This window comes from Ovis aries, chromosome 9 (assembly GCF_016772045.2).
Source record: "Ovis aries strain OAR_USU_Benz2616 breed Rambouillet chromosome 9, ARS-UI_Ramb_v3.0, whole genome shotgun sequence".
Taxonomy (NCBI): Eukaryota; Metazoa; Chordata; class Mammalia; order Artiodactyla; family Bovidae; genus Ovis; species Ovis aries.
In genome coordinates, this window is record NC_056062.1 from 58507415 (window position 1) to 58521799 (window position 14385).

At 40.2% G+C, this 14385-nt stretch overlaps 1 long non-coding RNA gene across 3 annotated transcripts in view; it reads right to left on the reverse strand.

Annotated features, from left to right (window-relative positions):
* Positions 1–14385, reverse strand: part of LOC114116379 (uncharacterized) — a 319096-nt gene that overhangs the window by 129157 nt on the left and 175554 nt on the right. For 2 of the 3 annotated variants that reach the window (XR_009594979.1, XR_009594978.1), the window contains exons 3-4: positions 8527–8672; positions 6760–6921 (exon numbers count right to left, since the gene is read on the reverse strand). This is a non-coding gene — a long non-coding RNA (uncharacterized LOC114116379). Of the gene's footprint in view, positions 1–6634; positions 6922–8526; positions 8673–14385 lie in introns of those variants that run through there. The other variant, XR_003590317.3, reaches the window with a different exon arrangement.

Consider the following 14385-nt stretch of genomic DNA (forward strand, 5'->3'; position numbering starts at 1 on the left):
GGGGTCGCAAAGAGTTGGACACGACTGAGCCACTGAACTGAATTGAACTGAAGAGGCTGCATCTCGGGGTGGGGGGGAGAAATATATATATATATAGGTTTGACATTATAAATTTTTAAGATGAGGGTCCTGCCTCAGAAATGTATGAAGCCCCAGTAAATATAACACTTTGCATACAGAGGTCTACATCTCTTCTGAGCTATGAATAGGATGGTTCCAGGAAATGAAGTCATTTTTACCCCAAAGCCTGGCAAACTAAAGTGTACAGCACCTCCCAAGCAACCATGCAAAGCGAGCATCAAGTTGCCTAGGAGAACACTGCATATAAAGAAGAAGCTCAAATAAAATGTCTTCTTCAAAGTGTCTAAACAGTGAAGGAAAACCGAGAAGAATATTGAAGGACTTTCACACAGAACGGTGGTGCTCTCAGCCACAGACAGTGGGGTGCAGAGGGTTTCCAGCTGATGAATGTAAAGAGAGCATCCCTCAGCATGTTCCTCGGGTCCAGGGAGAAAGAAGCTCCTCTCTGTTACAGACTTACCTGTGTCCCCTGAAATTTATATTCGAAAGTCCCAACCTCTATATCTCAGAATATGACTTTGCTTTGAACATGACAGATGTAATTAGTAAAGATGAGGGCATACTGGAACAGAGTGAGGCCTTGGTCCAATATAACTGATGTCTTTATAAACAAGGGAAATTTGGACACAGACAGCCACATAGGGAGAGAGACGTGTGACAATGAAGGCAGAGATCAGGATGATGCTTACACAAGACAAAGAGCTCCAAAGAATGTCAGCAAAATACCAAAAGCTCGGAGAGAGGCATGGAATTGACTGTCTCTCAGAGTTCTCAGATGGGGAAGGCGATGGCACCCCACTCCAGTACTCTTGCCTGGAAAATCCCATGGACGGAGGAGCCTGGCAGGCTGCAGTCCATGGGGTCGCTAAGAGTCGGGCACGACTGAGAGACTTCACTTTCATGCATTGGAGAAGGGAATGGCAACCCACTCTAGTGTTCTTGCCTGGAGAATCCCAGGGACAGGGGAGCCTGGTAGGCTGCCATCTATGGGGTCGCACAGAGTTGGACACGACTGAAGCGACTTAGCAGCAGTTCTCAGAAGGAAGCAACCCTATTGAGACCTTGAACTTGGACTTCTAGTCTCTAGAACTGGGAGAGAAGACATTACTAGTTTTTAAGCCACCTAGTTTGTTGCACTTTGTTACATAGTCTGAGTTAACTAACATACTCTCTAAAGAAAGATGATAATAATTGGCTTTAGTTTTCATCAAGACAACAGATCTGAAGGCTAGAGACCTAAGCAAACAGTGATTTTCCATGATATCAACTTTACCCCTTCTGATGATTGGGCAGTCTTACTAAGTTAATCAAAAAGGCACATGGGAAGGCTGTGGCCTTGAATTCTAAACAGTGTCTCTAGCTTGTGTTTATGAATTTCCATATGGGGGAAGCCATAGTTGGAATCAGAAGCTAAAGTTTCATTCTGTGCTATGCTGATTAATTGGCTGAAGAACTCTGGCAAATGACTCACATTCTCTGAAATTCAGTTATGATTACCTTTAAAATGGCAACAATACCTAGCCCAGGGGAATGCTCTGAAGATTAAATGATGCAATCTGATACACACAGTTTAGTGGATGGCACTTAGTAATCTTTCAAGAAATTGTAATGAGGTCAACATTCCTGAGCTGTATCTACAGATCAGTTCAGTTCCTCTGTCATGTCCGATTCTTTGCACACCCATGGACTGCAGCACACTAGGCTTCCTTGTCTTTCACCAACTACTGGAGCTTGCTCAAACTCATGTCTATTGAGTCAGTGATGCCATCCAACCAACTCATCCTCTGTCATTCCCTTCTCTCCTGCCTTCAATCTTTCCCATCATCAGGGTATTTTCCAAGGAGTCAGTTCTTTGCATCAGGTGGCCAAAGTATTGGAGCTTCACCTTCAACATCAGTCCTTCCAATGAATATTCAGGACCAATTTCCTTTAGGATTGTCTGGTTTGATTGCCTTGCAGTCCAAGGACTCTCACGAGTCTTCTCCAACACCACAGCCCAAAAGCATTAATTCTTCAGTGCTGACATAGTCCAACTCTCACATCTATATATGGCTACTGGAAAAACTATAGCTTTGACTAGATGGACCTTTGTTGGCAAAGTAATGTCTCTGCTTTTTAATATGCTGTCTAGGTTGGTCACAGATTTTCTTCCAAGGAGGAGTCTTTTAATTTCATTGCTAAAGTGATTTTGGAGCCCTAAAAAATAAAGCCTACTGTTTCCATTATTTCCGTATCTATTTGCCATGAAGTGATGGAACCAGATGCCATGACCTTAGTTTTCCGAATGTTGAGTTTTAAGGCAACTTTTTCACTCTCCTCATTCACTTTCATCAAGAGGCTCTTTAGTTCTTCTTTCCTTTCTGCCATAAGGGTGGTGTCATCTGTGTATCTGAGGTTATTGACATTTCTCCTGGCAATTTTGTGCTTCATCCAGGATGGCATTTCACATGATGTACTCTGCATATAAGTTAAATAAGCAGAGTGACAATATACGGCCTTGACGTACTCTTTTCCCAATTTGGAAACAGTCTGTTGCTCCATGTCCAGTTCTAACTGTTGTTTCTTGACCTGCATACAGATTACTCAAGAGGCAAGTCAGGTGGTCTGGTACTCCCATCTCTTTTAGAATTTTCCACTGTTTGTTGTGATCCAAACACTCAAAGGTTTTGACGTAGTCAATAAAGCAAAAGTAGATATTTTCCTGGAACTCTCTTGCTTTTTCTATGATCCAACAGATGTTGGCAATTTGATTTGGTTCCTCTGCTTTTTCTAAATCCAATTTGAACATCTGGAAGTTCATAGTTCATGAACTATTGAAGCCTCGCTTGGAGAATTTTGAGCATTACTTCACTAGAGTGTGAGATGAGTGCAATTGTGCAGTAGTTTAACAGTTTTTGGCATTGCCTTTCTTTGGGACTGGAATGAAAACTGATCTTTTCCAGTCCTGAGGACACTGCTGAGTTTTCCACATTTGCTGGCATATTGACTGCAGTACTTTCACAGCATCATCTTTTAGGATTTGAAACAGCTCAACTGGAATTCCATCACCTCCACTAGCTTTGTTCGTAGTGATGCTTCCTAAGGCCCACTTGACTTCACATTCCAGGATGTCTGTCCCTAGTCCAGTGATCACATCATCATGGTTATTTGGGGCATGAAGATCTTTTTTTGTATTGTTCTTCTGTGTATTCTTGCCACCTCTTCTTAATAGCTTCTGCTTTTGTTAGGTCCATATCACATCTGGACCATTTATTGTGCTCATCTTTGCATGAAATGTTCCCTTGGTGTCTCTAATTTTCTTGAAGAGCTTTCTAGTCTTTCCCATTCTATTGTTTTCCTCTATTTCTTTGCACTGATTGCTGAGGAAGGCTTTCTTTTCTCTCCTTGCTATTCTTTGGAATTCTGCATTCAAATGTGTATATCTTTTCTTTTCTCCTTTGTCTTTAGCTTCTTTTCTCAGTTATTTGTAAGGCCTCTTCATACAACCATTTTGACTTTTTGTATTTCTTTTGCTTGGGGATGGTCTTGATCACTGCCTCTTGTACAATGTCATGAACCTCCATCCATAGTTCCTGGAATATGAGATAGAGTCCTCAGGGACTCTATCTCTCAGATCTAATCCCTTGAATCTATTTGTTACTTCCACTGCATAATCATAAGGGATTTGAGTTAGGTCAAACCTGAATGACCTAGTGGTTTTCCCTACTTTCTTCAATTTAAGTCTGAATTTTGCAATAAGGAGTTCATGATCTGAGCCACAGTCAGCTCCTGGTCTTTTTTTTCTGACTGTACAGAGCTTCTCCATCTACAGATAGTATCTACAGATAGGTTATAGTAGAATAAAACATGATTTCTGAGGCATAATAAACTCTCAATAATCTATGACTATAAGAAAAGGTTATTATAGGAAGTAAAACCATTAGTAACTAATCTAAAAACTATATTTTCCAAATGAAAATTTTTATTGTGTGCATGCGGGCTAAGTCATTTAAGTCATGTCTGATTCTGTACGACCCTATGGACTCTACGCCTCCAGGCTGCTCTGTCCATTGGGATTCTCCAGGCAAGAATTCTGGAGTGGTTTGCCATGCCTTCCTGCAGGGGATCTTCCCAACCCAGGGATCAAACCCATGTCTCTTATGTCCCCTGCATTGGCAGGCGGGTTCTTTACCACTAGTGCCACCTGGGAAGCCCACAGAACTTGTGTATGCTCATTATAAAATGTTTAAGTGATATAAATATGTATAAGGTAGAATTATAATTGTATATTTCCCAAATCCAAGGTTCAGTGCTTATTTTTCATATTTCTTTAGATATGTCTGTGTGTTTAATAGAAATTTTTATAAATTATTTTAAACAAAAATGGATCATATTCTGTATGCTCCCAACAGATTGATCAATTTGTCTTCAACCTTTCATGCCACACATACTACAAGCTCTATCACGATGTTTCAAATGTTGTATAGTGACTTCCCTGGTAGTCCAGTGGTAAAGAACCCGCCTGCCAATGCAGAGGATATGAGTTTCATCCCTGGTTCGGGAAGATTCCACATGCCGTGGGGCAACTAAGCCCATGTGCCAACTACTGAACCTGCACTCTGGTGACCACAAGCCGCAACTGCTGAGCCCATGTGGGTTGCAACTACTGAGGTCTGCACACCTTAGAGCCTTTGCTGTGCAACAAGAGAAACCACTGCTACAAGAAGCCTGCACATTGCAACTAAGGAAAGCTCTCACACAGTGATGAAAACTCAGCACAGCCAAAAATAAATTTTTTTAAAAATGCTGTATAATAATGATGTTTTATGGATATACAAAATTTACTTACTCAAGTTGTTTGAACATTCAGATTTGCCTTCAATTTGTACAATTCACAATGTTATAATAAATAAAAACTATACTTTAGAAGGGGCTTCCCAGGTGGCTCAGTGGTAAAGAATCTGCCCGCCAATGCCGGAGACACAAGTTTGATCCCTGGGTCGGGAGATTCCCTGGAGAAGGAAATGGCAACCCACTCGAGTATTCTTGCCAAGGAAATCCCATGGTCAGAGAAGCCTGGTGGGTTACAGTCCATGGGGTCACAAAAGAGTCAGACACGACTCAGCAACTAAACAACACTACCACCACTGTGGAGAATGGATCAATTTTCTCCAATCTTTTAAAAATAAAACAAGGCATTGTTGGAAGGAAGGAGAGAAAATGAAAAGGGGAATGTTTATTCATTTATCTAATCATTTTGGTTTATATAATGTCAAATAACACATTTGCAGGTTGTCTTATCGAATTATACTGATAATTTTCCTTAATGAGAATTAACTGAATTGAGTGGTACCCTCTAAGTCATGTGTACACAGCTTTAGATAAAAGTTATACGATCCAATAAAAACTGATCTTCATTGAACATGTAATAAATTTCATCTAAATAATCTAGTCCCAGGTTTTCATAATTTTTCCAACATTTAGCATCCTGCAGGAACCCCACTGTGAATCACCTCTAAAGCCAGATGGCAAAGCTTCTCAAATGACATGCCCGGAACTCACCCAGGCAGACGTCCTAGGATCTTAGCTTCATTTTGCAGATGAAATAAAGCAGGGTTTTAACTTAACATTCATTAAGAGAAATTTTTTTCTTCTGTGTTAACTTTGGGAGCGTTAAGCAATGCAAACATTTTAGAGGCAGCAGTTCATGATACCATGCGGGCAGACATCCTGTGCCAGGAGACACCCTTGCTTGGAAAGACGACTCTTCTTTCTCTAGTGGGTCTACATATACTACGTGGTTTCCATCAAAACTCCACTGAGAGTTTTCAAAGAGATGTTGACTAGCTCTTCCCAAAGTCATCAAAAGAGCAGATTCCAAGAATAGCCAAAATATTCTGTATCAACATAGACAAAACTCAATGTACCAAATCAAAATGTAAACTGACAGTTGTTAAAACATTGAGGTGACTAACGGGAATTGACTAATTGAAACAGAATATAAAAGTCTGGAAATGAACATATATATATGTGTGTATATATATATATATATATATATATGAGAGTTTATTATGTGATAGAGGTGATAGCGCAATTTAGAGGTAAAATTGCTTGCTATTTAAAATGCAGATAGAAAAAGTAGACATCTATTTGAAAAAATAAGCTATTTATTTCATTATATACACAAATGAAAGAATCAAATATATAACAGAAGCTTCAAAAAGCAGCAGAAGGAAAAAGCTTCTAATAAGACTATTAACAAATTTTGCACTGATTTATGAACAGAAAGCACTGTGCTGTGTGCTCAGTCACTTCACTTCACTTGTAGCCCCCCAAGCTCCTCTGTCCACAGGATTCTCCAGGCAAGAATACTAGAATGGGTTGCCATGCCCTCCTTCATAGGGTCTTCCCAACCCAGGGATCGAAAGCACATCTCCTGCATCTCCAGAACTGCAGGCAGATTCTTTACCTGCTGAGCCACCAGGGAGGCCTAGACACACACACACACACACACACACACACACACACACGCACACATCAAAGTCTTTTTAAGTAAGACACAAAGCTCAAAGGCTACATATACAAACATTGATAGATTTTACTAAATCTTTCAAATTAGTTACTTTGAAAAATATAAACGTGAACGTGAAGTCGCTCAGTTGTTTCCGACTCTTTGCGACCCCACGGACTGTAGCCTACCAGGTTCCTCTGTCCATTGGATTTTCCAGGCAATAGTACTGGAGCGGATTGCCATTTCCTTCTCCAAGGAATCTTCCCAACCTAGGGATCGAATCCGAGTCTCCCACATCGTAGACAGACGCTTTACCGTCTGCGATCTCAGCCAAAAGGCCGATAAAGATTCTTCAAAAAGTAAAGAAAAGTGGGGGAAAATATTACAAAAAATATCAACACTCACAATATTAACAGCTCTTACAAGTCTAAGAATAACTGAAACCACTAGGGAAAATGCACAAAGAATTTGAATAGACAGTTAAAAAAAAAAAAGAGAGCAAATCATCAATAAATATTGAAAGATATTCATCTTTGTGGTTACCAAGGAACTAGAAATAATTAAAACAACACTAACATGACATTTTCTCCTATCAGATGTACAATAATTAAAAAATCATACCTAATAATAACAAAAATGCAGGAAAATGGACACTCAGCACTTGATGCAAGAGAACAAACAGCCTTTTCACAACATGATTCCATAGTGTTCATCACATTCAAATGCATTTATATTTTGGCCCAGTAATCTTACTTTTCAATTTCTCTCCCAGAAGCCTACTCGCAATTCCTTAAAGATATTTGTGCAAAGGTGTTACTGCTGCTGCTAAGTTGCTGTTGCACCATTATTTTCTAAGTTACCCGTGAAGCACATGCCAACTACATGAAACACGTTAAAACACAAAAAAATGATTAATGGGTGACTAGAAGGCTCAAAGGGACAAAATACCAAGCAGAAAGCTGGCTAGAGTGAACACTCTATGACTCAGTTCAATAAAAAGGCTGGAGGAGACACAGGGTAGAAAGAAACCATGTTTTTATCAGACTCTCCCTCATTTCAAGAAAGATCCAAATCTTGTGTATAAAATATTAAAATCAGATTTCTGTTTTGCACCCTAATTGTGTTTCTTTTCTACCTGAAGTCAAGATGCTCCTTAAGAAATCTTAAATGAATAATAGGTTTTACATCATTGCCTTTTAGTTCTGATGCCCAAAGCTAAGATGAATAATGACTATCTTCAACTGAAAACACACTCTTTCAGGGCATTAAACAAAGTCACATATTTACTAAAGCTAAGAGGCAAAGCTATCATCAAGGAAACATTGCTCATCGGGCCACAGTCAGAGTTATATCCTCACCAATAGACATCTATAATATCCTTTTCTCGGCTTTTTGCTAAAGGTTCATGCAGTTCGAACTTCTACAGCCATGTTTATCTACCTAATTACATATTGCAACTTGCATTTGGAAGGCTAGTTCCATTTCATTACAGCTTCCCACAGACAAAACAAAAATATTTATTTAAACTCATCCATTGAACCAAAAAAGTGACTACTGTTTTCCTATTCAACAGATACCAATATTGAATCTGAACACTAAAATGATGAAAGATATCTGTCTGGCTGAACAGAGGACAAGAGATTTTAGGCTCAAAGCACATCACCACATCCTTCCTTCAAAATGGGTTCATAAATAGTACGCAAAACTCAGTTTTTGTATCACTGGGAAGACACTATCCTATTCCAAGTCCTTTTAACCATACACCTGCTTCCAACCACTAGTGATGCTTAAGTCTTTCTCACTTGGCTTCCCCTATCTCCCCAAACCAAAGGACTATGTCTATCCCAGGATGGTACATGCTTCACTTTCTAACAGTTAGCATTCCCACAGATCCCTCTGGATCCCTATCATGATATATTCTTTTAGAGCTTCTTGCAAATGGAGATTCCACTTACCTGCATTATGAGGTATTGGGTATCCAGAAAGAACGATTAAGGCTTAGGACTTAAAACTGAACTACTGAAGGCAATCACAGCTCTGCCATGTCACTTGTGTGTCTGTGAGCATATTACTGAACCTCCTTCGGCATCAGTTCCTTTATCTGTAAAATGGGAATAATAAAAGCACTTGTAGGGTTGCCAAGATCATTAAATAGACTAGTATGGTGTCTGGCACATAAAAAATACAAAATATTTAGCTCTAATTGCTAGATTCTCATTATCTCCCTGCACAACCCTGCCTCAGACTTACTTAGCAAAACATGTTACATAAATTCCCAGGAGGCCAAGGGACTGCCTGCAGGTTTTCCCAAGATGTAGGCAAGTATACAGCACTGAAGGCAACTCCACCTAGCAGGGGGTGAACTTCCTCCCAGACTCCTAGGCAAGGCTGCCTCTCCATTTCCTATTCCGCTTTATGGACACCGGTTCCATGACTCTAAGCCACTGTGTACACTTCTACACTTTGTAAAATCAGCCTTTCTGTAACCCTAGTCGTGCATGCATGTGTCCACTGCTAGACTGTGAACCTGAAGGAGGCACCAAGTCTCCTTCCTCTTTGTTTTTCTCTTGGTGACTGCCTGGTACTCTGTCTGGAGAAGCAGCATGCATGCTCAGTGGTGTCCGACTCATTGCGACCCCATGGACTATAGCCCAGCAAGGCTCTTCCGTCCGTGGAATCTTCCTGGCAAGAATACTGGAGTGTCTGGAGGAGAGGGAAGGCTAAATAAAGAATGAATGAATGGTTGTAATATTTATCAACAAGATAATTGAACCAGCTCAAGGCAAAAGGGACTTTGCCTTATTCTTTCCTATCTCCCTTTTCCCCAACTGTATTCTTCCTTTGGTTAATAATGCCTTCCAGCATGCCTTAGCTTGTTTCCATCTGTGTTTTGGATTCCTTCCTTCCATCTCTTTGTATAAGAACTAGCTTTCTCTCTGTCAAATGGCAATCAGGTATGAATGCATTCATTAATTAGGTAGGCAGCCCCTAAGACAAGGTACAAACAAAGGAATGTAACAAAAAGTTAAGTCTTAATCCAAGGAAAACTTGTGTGTAAAGAACTTAACATGAGTCACTAGAAAGGGGCAATGTCTAGTCTCGTCCCCGACAGCTGAGAGAAAGAAAACTATTTGTTTACTTTCCAAGAGGCTTTTTAAAAATTACAATTTAGCTGCTTTACAATGTTGTGCTAATTTCTGCTGTACAGCAAAGTGACTCAGCTACACATATACATATATCCCCTCTATGTCACCATAGAGCATTGAGTAGAGTTCACTGTGTTATATAGGAGGTTTTCATTGCTGCTGCTGCTGCTAAGTCGCTTCAGCCGTGTCCGACTCTGTGCGACCCTATAGACGGCAGCTCACCAGGCTCCCCTGTCCCTGGGATTCTCCAGGCAAGAACACTGGAGTAGGTTGCCATTTCCTTCTCCAGTGCATGAAAGTGAAAAGGGAAAGGGAAGTCGCTCAGTCGTGTCTGACTCCCAGCGACCCCATGGACTGCAGCCCACCAGGCTCCTCCATCCATGAGATTTTCCAGGCAAGAGTACTGGAATAGGGTGCCATTGCCTTCTCCCTATTTTATACATAATAGTGTATATATGTATTTGATCATTCCTTCTCCTTGGAATCCTGACGGTTTCTTTAAGTGACTCTGAGAATAGCTATTGTACACATAGAATGTGAACAAGTCTGGCCAGCCTGCTGCTGCTATAGTAATTTATCTTTTCTCTGGTTTTTCCCAGACCCACACTTGAAAGAATCAAAGTCCATGCAGAAAGTATTCTGAGAACAGTTACTGCCGCGTTTGCAGAACTGTTTTTCAGAGGAACTAGAGATAGCAGAGGGGTTATCGAGTTCAGATGTCAGAAGCAGCATTATTATGTTTGATGTCTTTGAGTGACCGCATGTAACTCCTCTACATAGCCAATGAGTAACAGGACCAAAGACTGGTACTTTCCCTCACAGCTGAAACCTCCAGCTAAATGAATCACAGCAGTTCTATGAGAAAGTGAGGGGAAAACCCACCAGTAACGAGCCAAGAGGCTTCCAAGTCTAACAGAGGAAGTAACTGGGGGACCTGGGGAGTCAGAATGCCTAGCAAGCCCACCGCTTTTCTGATGGCATCTCCTCTGTGCTCTGAATCAGCTTGGACTGGACAGTGTATTACATTACAGCAATTGCCTTTATTTGATTAGAGTGGAAACTGCCTGAGGATAAAGTCTTACCTGACAGAGCAGGAACAGTGGGTCTGGTGAGTCACGTGCCTGAGTCTAAGTACAGTGTCGGCCATTCTATCTCCATAAACTTGGATTAGTTATTTCACCTCTTTGGACTTTCAATTTTGTAAACTGAAGACACTATTACTATCTTCCTCATAAAATCATTGTTGGTATTGCTTGTAATAATTAATCTAAAACCCTATGTCTAGGCCCAGGTAAAATTACTGATGATCAGTAATTACCAATTGCTATTGCTGACCACTTCTGTCCTCCAAGTACAGAGCCTAGTGCACAGAAAATTCTCAAGATAAACTTAATGTGAGTCCCAAGTGTTGTCCCACGGAACTGCTATGTTGGTGAATAAATGAAATAGCCTGGAACAATCATGCCATTGTATCATCACAACTCTGCTTACATTATCGAACAATTCTATTCTTTATTCATTGAGTAGATTGCATGAAATTTTGTAGCAGCTCTCTAAGGATAACAGGAATTTAAAACATGCCAAGGGAGTTATTTCTTTCTTCAACAAGTATTTTTGAAACAGACACAGTTTTCCAAAAATGAAAACATTACAAAAATGATAGAAAGATAAAATTTCTATATCATTCTTATTGATAATAAGTCTATAATTATTACCCACCACCCAATAAGCATGGTGCAAGGCTCTTTATATCTATTAGCTCATTTTATGATGACAAAAAATAGCAAGGTCATTATTATGCTCATTTTAGAGAGAAGAAAACTAAGATGTAAACAGATTCAATAACTTGCCTAACATTTTTCAGCCAGAGTTTTCCAAAGCTGAAATCTCTTCTGTATTTCCAAAGCCTGTTCTTTTTCTATTTTGTTATTATCCCTCTTTCAATATCTTAATATAATATCAGGCAGAATGAAATAAGTACTCTATTAGAGGCATGAGAAAATTATCATGAAACTCCTGAACTCTGAAACTCTGGGAAAGAAAATAGTGAATTTGAATGGTAGAGAATGAAGGTTGACCTTAATCAGGACATCTTAAATAAACCATATAAGATAAGGGGCAACAGGAGGAGATGAAGGGAATTTCAGGATGTAAAACCATATCAGTCAAGCCCTAGCAATGTCGCTTCACAGGGTAGAGTAGCTGTGTGCTCGAACTTAAAAAATAGGCTACAGGTAGGTGTGGACTCTATCTAGGCAGGGGTAGAATGACTGGAGTGTCAGAAAAGACTGTTCTTTAAAGTATGGACGCAATCTCCACATATTCACCAACTTTACTGCATACCTGAAACAGATGAACTTGGACGCTATCTTTGTTTCGTCGAATCATCACAATTCCCATTTGAGTGGGTTTGACTTAATGATGTTTTACAGTAACACATATGGGCTTCCCTGCTGGCTCAGTGGCAAAGAGTCCACCTGCCAATGCAACAGACGGGCTCGATCCCTGGGTAGGGAAGATCCCTTGGAGAAGGAAATGACAACCCACTCCAGTATTTTTGCCTGGAGAATGGACAGAGTCTGGTGGGCTACATCCATTGGGTTGCAAAAGAGTCAGATACAACTTAGCAACAACAGCATATAACACACACACACACACACGCACACACAACTATGAGCAGATAATGTCTATATAATCATACCTTGGTCATTCATTTCTCACCACTCATTTTCTGACATAAGGCAAATTACCCACAGATTATTCTCAATCCTACAAATAATCAATAAGCAAATACATAAGGTGAAATTTGTCTGGTGCAAGACCTAAGGAAGGGAGAGAGAGAGCACTTGCTTTATCAATGACTCCAAAGCAGGTGTTTTAAGAGGAATACAGGGTTTAGAAAGTGGCAGGCTTGGGCATCAATACACAGCATGTCACAGAGCAAGTTCATGGGACTGTGGGCCTTCAAGATGGTCTGTTTCCCCCAGTTTTATAGACAAAATGTTTCGATAACCCTGGACTTGCACCAGAACCCAGAACCTTTGTTGCCCTAGGCCATCCTACCACTTCATCCTTTAGCTGTTCTGAAAGCAGTGGCGGCTGCCGCTAGAATACATCCCGTTTGCCTCTAAAAGGAAGGCTTTTTTTGGCTACAGCAGAAGGAAAGTGGGAAGATAAAACAAACTTTAATTCATCTGTTCTTACTCATAGGCTTCCCATCAAGGGTGGGTTTTATCCTTATTTAGAATCAATACTAAGTAAAGAAAGTATAAATATACCAATTGAAAACCTCTTTCTGTGGATGCCTCGGCAGCCACAGCTAAATTGCTTGAGGTTTACGGACACCATGCATTTTCCCCAGCACTTATTCTGAAACCCTCAAGTGTTAAATTCAATCATTTCCTGGGACCCTTGAGAGAATGGAATCTAACATCTGTTAATAGGGGTTTTTTGTTTGTGTTTGGGAGGGGGAGGAGGACTGTCATTCTGGGACAATTAGGTAAATCCCTAACAGACCAATGGAGTTTTTGAATCCTATGGCTTGTGTTCAATATTTTTCCCCAAGAGATAAGAGTAAACTATATTTAAGTTGAGTAGTCTGAGAAGAGTAGGAGGATCTGGGTGAAACTGATGAATTTCCCCTGGGCATTTCCCATAGGTTAGCCTTGTGTCAAGGGATTCAGCCCTCAGAGATCTCCTAGGGTTGCTGTGTGCCACTATAGGAAGTGGCACAGACTCTGAATCCGGTGACTTTATGACTCTAACTACTACTACACTCCAAGAGAAGGTCACTCTCCAAAGAAAGTTTATGTTCTTCATGTGTAAGATGGAAGACTTGAACTGACACGTCCCTTTAGAGCTCTTACAACAGTGATCTATTCCACTAATGGGGTTTTTCTGGGCAAACACAAAATGAGGCAGAAGACAAATGCTCAGAGCCGAGTATTTTGAGAAAAAGAGAAAAATGCATGTAGAGAATGCACCTAAAGAGTTTTTGCACCTGTATTTCTTCCCTAACTTAGAAAACCTGAAATGTTTTGACTGGTGCAGATTCTGGGTCAAGAAGTCTCAAGTTAGGTTCACTTTTCTTTAGGAAAGCAGGGGTGGGTTTATCTTCCTAGCAGGTGAAACCAAAACAACCGTGAGTGATAAGCCTAGGGCTTGGGCTACTCTCCAGTCACTTTTCCACTACATTGTGCTACCTGGATTTTCTCCTTCAGACTTGAAAGAAAGAAAAACATGAAATGACAGGCAGATGACTTGGAAAATGTCAAACTATTGTCTCTAGACTTTCTAAAAACTAATTCTGGAAGATATCTCATATAAAAATGTTTTTGAGGGGCAAAACATGTGGGATATCAGAAAACTCATCTCTCTCTTGGAGTTTAGAAAGTATCATTCAAAAAAAGCTAAGATCCTACTGTAGAGAAATCTACATATATTTTCTTAAAGTAGCTTGCCATAATTTATTTGGCCAGTGAAGACATACTCTACACAAACCACCAATTATCATTATATCTGATCTGCAAAGACATAGAAGGGATCATTTGTGTAGATCATTTTATCTGTACATTCAAGCGACCATGTATCCCATCTTAGTATGTGCCCATGCTAAGCTCCTTTTCCTAATCATCTTCATTCAGCACACTTTTTTTCTTTTTGTAGTAT